Genomic DNA, 7,220 nt, shown 5'->3' on the forward strand with positions numbered 1-7,220 from the left:
GTGGTCCTGGGCTAACATCCCAATTGCAGCCATGCTTGAGCCCACTGATGCTGCCACTTTGCTAATCCATCTCACTGGGGGTTTTCCTCTTTTTCTCTGACCCTCCACCTTACCAAACATAATATCACTCTCCAGTGACTGGTCCCTCCTGACAATATGTTCGAAGTATGGGAGACAAAATCTGGCCATCTTGACTTCTAAGGAGCACGCTGGCTGTACTTCTTCCAACACATATTGGTTTGTTCTTTTGGCAGCCCATGGTACTTTCAGTATTTTCCAACACCATAACTCAAATGCATGAATTATTCTACTATTTTCCTTATTCACTGTTCAACTTTTGCATGCGTATGAGGCTATTGAAAATGCCATATCTTGGGTCAGGCACACCTTTGTCCTCAAGCTGAAATCTTTGCTCGTCAACACTTTTAAAAGGTCTTGTGCAGCAGATTTGCCTAATGCAATACATCACTTGATTTCTTGGCTGCTGCTTCCATGAGTGTTGATAGTTGATCCAAGAAGAATGAAATCCTTGACAACTTCAATTTTTCTCCATTCACAAGAATGTTGTTTATTTGTCCAGTGGTGAGTATTTTTTGTTTTCTTTACGTTGAGATGCAATCCATACCAAAGGCTATGGTCTTTGATCTTCATCAGTAAGTATTACTTATGCATAAGACCTCTAAAAAGTTAAAGATCAAAGATTTATGTTTGAGAACTAAGGTGCACCTCATATGTATGTGAAAATTAGACAGTTAATAAAGAAGGAATTTAGATGAATTGGTGCATTTGAGTTATGGTATTGGAGGAGAATATTAAATGTATAGTGTACCACCAAAAGCACATACCATTCTGTGTTAGAAGTAGAGCCTGAATACTCCTGAGAATCCAGGTTACCCAGACTTCGTCTCTCATGTTTCAGACATTATCAGGTGAGATTAGTCCCTGGAGAAGACCATAATGTTTGGTAATGTGGAGTGCCAGTGAAAAAGAGGAAGAACCCCAATGAAATAGATTCAGCAATGGGCTCAAGCGTAACAATGGTTGAGAGGTTGGTGCAGGCTCAGTCAGTGTCTTGTTTTGTTGTGCATATGTTTGTTCTGAGTCATTATACTGTGAGTCATGATTACATGCCCTTGAGTTAGTTCCAACTCATAGAGAGCCTGTATTGGTTTTCCAAGACTGCAAATATCTATCTTAGCAGGAAATCTAATTTTTTTCCCATGGAAGAATCTGGTAGAATCGAACTGCTGACCTTTTGTTTAGCAGCCCAACTCAGAATCCACTCTGGTACAGAGCTCCTTAGAGTTATAGTGTTGTTTTTGTTACGTGTCGTTGAATCAGTTCTGAATCATAACAACCTTATGTAAGGTTTCTGAAGAGCAGCTAGCGAGTTTGAACCACAGACTTGCAGATCAAACCAACCTTGTGGTCAAGTTGTGATCCTAAAGTGCCACACAAATTCTCCAGAGTTATACTGTTGTTTTTGTGTTGTTAAGTGTAATTGAGTCAGTTCCAACTTTAGTGACCCTGTACATGATTTCTGAGGAACAGCTAATGGATTTGAACTACTGACCTTGTGGTTCACAGTCTATTGCTGATCCTATAGCACCATATCAGGAGTCCATGAGTTATACAAGAAGGCTTCAAAAATTTGTAGAAAAAAAGGAAATAAAAACCAAGTGAAATTTTCCAATAAACTTTTAAAGTTACCTCATATTTTCCATTCCATCATCAACCCAGAGTAAGATGGCTTGTGGTGTTTTCTGCTTTTTTCCCCCTAGTACACTTAGCTGAATGATTGATAGCACTATGTATTTATTGAATATGTGCAATTTTATTTCTGAATAATAATATATAAAGGAAATACTAGAGAAAGACAAAAATGAGTAATAGAAATAATTAGAAGTGACTTCAGTATCATTTAATGTGTAATGGAATTAATTTCAGATTTTTTTTTTCTTTCTGATCCAGTTTCAACAAAGGTTTTTATTTGCTCCCTAAAAAGCAAAATTCAGAAAATAGTCATTCACTGAAAGAGCAGTTCTATAGTAAACTATTTAAAATCACCTCTTCTCTACCACAGTGTGCTCTTTGATGTCTCAATATCTCAGAGCAGATGATGCACAGAAATACTGTGTGAAAAGCACATGGCACTTGTCATACTGCTCACACCTCTGCAGCAGTCCAGGGAGCCTTTCCCCTAGCCTCCCCACTTTCACAAAAATTTATCACAACTTTTTTCCATATATCAAAGTATTTAAATATCCCTTTTCCTGCTTTCCCAATTTCACTCATCTACTTGGAGATGTGCAGAGTTGAAAAAGTTTTTCCCCAGCTGTGGTCAACCACTGAATTCTGACAAATATTCCGGCTGCTCCAAGTTCTTGAGTTATAAACTAAGATACTTACAGAGGAAATTGAATCTGATGTTTGGTTGCTTCCCAAAATGGGTAACAGAAAAGATTTCATTAAGATAGTTAAAAACTTGAGAGTCAACGTATCATGAAGTTTAAAGCAGGTTTTGATCACAAACTTTGCAGAGACCCAACAAGATCTGATGCCAAAATCCATATTTCAAAGAGAGCCAGCAAAGTGTTGAGATACATGAGTCAAAAGTAATGCTGATGAAGGCACAGAGTCCAGAACCCCAATTAATTTTTAGTGTTGTTTTCATTTAATAAGCCAGTATTAGAACAACCTAAAGACCTTGGCTGTGATCTTATCTGGATGTTTTCATGGGATTGATGCAAGATTGGCGGCTGGCATTTCCTGGCTCACTATACTAAGCAAGGAGCTCCATCACCAACTTCCCAGAAAGAATTAAGATTGGGGAGTGTAGCAGAGGTATTTCTTGCCAGATGGGAAATCTTTGGTGAAGACACCTTTAGGGAAAAGTGTTTTGTCTTCCTCTTCAGGGATGGTTGGAAGGACCATCACACCGTCTCCCTCCTGTCAGTCAACTGAGGTGGCAACCCTCTTTTCTGCTGTCAGTTGGAGAGAGATGACTACTCTGAGAATCTCATCAAAGTTCCTTCCAGTGGTAGCTAGACAGAGGATAGACAGCTTCAGTTTCTTATCAGGACCAAAAATAAACACCACTAGAGCTGCCACAGGCATACCCTTTTCATCTGTCTCTGCTGGGTCCAGCATGTCCAAGAGTATAGCAAGGTACAGATTCTTAATCATCAATAATGGGAAAAGGCCATTTTTCTGTGGGCTCTTCACCATTGTATGCATTGATATTCTTGTTCCAGACAAGATGGTCTTCAACACTGTCTATTGAAAAGGCAATCAACTTAACATTTCTCATGGCAAATTCTGGTACCAGCTTTGCAACTCTGCTAAGCTCCATGGTGCACATTGGGGTAAAGTCCCAAGCGTGGGAGAAGAGAATGCCCCATGAGTCTCCCAGATAGTTGTTGAAACGGATGTGTCCAACTATGCTATTGGCCTCAAAGTTGGGGGCCTTATCTCCAAGAAGCAGACCGCCAGGTATGGTGGCAGCAGTGACGTGGAGTATGAGGTGGCACAGCTGCAGTAACCTCTAGTTGGCTGGTTGTGGCAACAAAGGTCAGATAAGTTATTTTAAAATAATATTGTTGATCTAACTTAAAAGACCAGAATTCCTTTTGAAGTTCAAAATTAAGGTTGATGAGAAGATCGTGAATTTATTTATTTCATCATTTGCAAAATTCTTTGTAAATTTTCAGGATACAGTGCTATGGAATACCACATTGCTTCTACTCAAAGCAGTATTGTAAAACTCATGTTCAATTACCATTTTCCTTCTGATGGTTTAAATGAGCCAATAGATACTGAAAAATGTACTGAGCAGATAAAGTCTAACACAGTTATGATGTTAACAGCAGGAGATATCTCTCTATTTTGTATCAACAATAGGTTTGTTAGTGCCCATGGACTGGAGGGCTTCGTAAAATAATTTAGTAGCATAAATGAATGCCATATAATTATTACACTTGTCTTAGGGAAATATGTATGATAATGTATTCATTATTGATTCTTTCTCTGTAAGATTCCTGTTTTGGCTCATTGCTCATTTTAAATGGCTCAGTAAGTCAAAAGACTTGTCAGAGCTTCCTCACTTAGCCTTACATCATTTATTTACAGCATGTGCTCAACAATAGCCTGTGTAATAGATGAGTTCCTATAGACTGTGAAGATTTAATGCACAAGGCAAGTTTATATTAAATCCATTACACATATGTCATATACATGATCTAATTATTTGGATACAACATAGACAACTGTGGCTAATTTTAGTTTGTATTTCAAAGGATTACCATGGTGCCTGGAACATATTATGCATTATATGTATGCTTGAATGCTTGTTGGATGGATAGATGTGTAGATAAATGAATGAAAGTAAACTAAAAAAAGAAAGAAAAGCAAACACTCTGAGCTGATTTTTTGTATAAAACTCTTCTCTGCACAATGTCATACACTATTTTCTTCTGGAATATTAAATAATTCCTTCTTTGTTATCTAAATATTCCCCTTTAATGAATAACTTTGCAATTATAGTATTTATAACAATATTTTGATCACTCCATCATATGTTATTCCCTTCTAAAAAATTGTCTGGCACTTTGCAATAACATAATTGGAGAAAGTAGATATTAACAATTGATACATTAAATAATAATTTAATATAAAATGCAAGATGTGTACAGTTTTTTGTGATTTTCTTTTTTAGTTTTACTGAAAAATAGTGTTTGGGTTTTATTGTGAGTATTAAATTTAAATATAGCACTACTTAACAGGAGCAAAAATGTGTTCTTAAACACCTTGCAAAAAAAAATACAGATTAAGTTCTAATTCTTATCGTTATTCAAAACAGAGTAACACAAACATTTTTAAAGTTGTTAGACCTAATTTTATTTAATTGCATTGAAAGAAGTCTATTTCAATTTGTCACTTTTTCCAAATGATAAACACAATATTGAATTTTGAATCTCAAGAAAATTAGCAACACATTGTTATATAGGTCTAATTTTTGAGAACTTTTTCATTAGAAGGCTAATATTAAAGTAATATTAGGTATATACAAGAATTAAAGAAAAAATCATAACAATATGAAATTTCTTCATTTAAATTATTTAAGACATTTTTAATTCACTCACAATGCAATTTTAATTCTAAAAGTCTATGTTGTTTTATGAAATGCTGACCTCTTTGGTAAGGCTGAGATATGTTTTATAAATTAATTTAAGAAATTCTCAATGGGAGAGTTAAATAAGGAAACATTAATTCATGTGTCCACTGAATCCCCAAAGATTTATTGATATGCTAGTTTTCTGAGAAATGGGCAATGGAAGGAGATAACTTTTAGCTCTTGACCTTGAAAGAAATCAAAATAATAGTCAAAGATTAGCAAGAGGGATTGCCTTAAAGATTGTGAAAAAAACAATGTCAAAATTTTAAAAGACTACTTTTGTTATTATTAAGTTTCATCAAGTTAGTACTGACTTCTAGCAATCCAATACATAATAGAATGAAACACTGCCTGGTCCTGTGCCAACCTCAAAATCATTGCTATGCCTGAGTCCATTGCTGCTGCCATTGCGCCAATTCATGTCATTGGGAGTTGTCCTCTTTTACTCATACCCTCCACTTTACCAAACATTATATACTTCTCCAGGACTTGTCCCTCCTGATAATATGTTGTATGTGTGAGAGACAAAGTCTGGCCATCCTGGCTTCCAAGGAGCACCCAAGAGGATGTACTTCTTCCAACATAGATCTGTATGTTCTTTTGACAGTCCATGGTACTTTCAATATTCTTCTCCAACACCTTAACAGTTGCATCAATTCTTCTATGGTCTTCCTTATACACTGTTCAACTTTCACATGCATATGGAATGCAAATTAAAAACTTTCAACAAACTGATGTGGCACTGGAGGCACTCACACATCTAGTCGAGAAATATGGATGACAACTAACTGGCCAACTTACTGGAAGAGATCTGTATTTCTTCCCATTCCAAAGAGAGAGGATCCAACAGAGTGGAAATCATCAGAGAATATTGTTGATCTCCTATATGAGTAATTTTTTATTAAAAAAAATACAAAAATGGCTGAAACCATATATTGACAGAGAACTTCTAGAGGTTCAATCCAGTTTCAGAAGAGGATGTGGAATGAGGGATATCACTCCTGACATCAGATATCTCTTGGTGGAAAACAGAGAATACCAGAAAGATGTTACCTGTGCTTTACTGATTATGCAAAAGCTTTCAATTGTGTGGATGATGGCAAGCTATGGACAATGTTACAAAGTATGAATAGTCCAGAACACTTAATTATTCTCATGAGGAACCTGTACATAGACAAAGAGGTAGTTATTTGAATAATACAAGGATACTGAATAGCTTAAAATTTGGAAGAATGTGTGCCAGGGTTGTAGTCTTTCACCATATTTATTCAACCTATATGCTGAGTAAATAATATGAGAAGCTGTATTATATGAAATAAAATGTGGCATCAGGATTGGAAGAAGACACATTAACAACCTGTGATATGCAGATGGTACAACCTTGCTTGTTGATAGTGAAAAGGACTTAAATACTGATGAAGATCAAAGACCACAGACTTCAGTATGGATTGCATCTCAATGTAAAGAAAACAAAAATCCTCACCACTGAACTAATTATATAACATCTATGTAAATGGAGAAAAGATTGAAGTTGTCAAAGATTTCATTTTGCTTGGATCAACCATCAACGCTTATGTAAGCAGCCATCAAGAAATTAAATAACATATTGCATTAGACAAATCTGCTGCACTGGACCTCTTTAAAGTGTTCAAGAGCAAAGATGTCAGTTTGAGTACTAAGGTGTGCCTGATCCAATCCATGGTATTTTCAATAATAAAGACTTCTTTAAAGGCATGTAAAAGAGGAGTCACTGATAAGGCTTCTATTTGATAATAATTAAATTGCTATAGATCTAGAATCTATGTGCTAAATTTGTAGTGCTAATACAGAAATCACAAGAGCAATGCAATGAAGTATTAAAAATGTAAGTCTCCTCAAAATTGCTTCTCACTACTTCCTCATTGTCACCATTTTATCTTTTTTTCTTCCATTCTCAGTTCTGACTCATCTTCCTTCATCTTTTTAGATTTTAGGCATTTGTTGTCATGGTTGTGGTGGTGGTGGTGGTTATGGTGGTTATGTGCCACTGAGGCAATTTCGACTCATA

The 7,220-nt window shown here is 35.9% G+C and overlaps 1 pseudogene; it reads right to left on the minus strand.

Annotated features, from left to right (window-relative positions):
* Positions 1-2,820: 2,820 nt before the first annotated feature.
* LOC102815383 overlaps positions 2,821-7,220 on the minus strand; it is a 39,989-nt pseudogene continuing 35,589 nt past the window's right edge.

This window comes from Chrysochloris asiatica, unplaced genomic scaffold (assembly GCF_000296735.1).
Source record: "Chrysochloris asiatica unplaced genomic scaffold, ChrAsi1.0 scaffold00145, whole genome shotgun sequence".
Taxonomy (NCBI): domain Eukaryota; kingdom Metazoa; phylum Chordata; class Mammalia; order Afrosoricida; family Chrysochloridae; genus Chrysochloris; species Chrysochloris asiatica.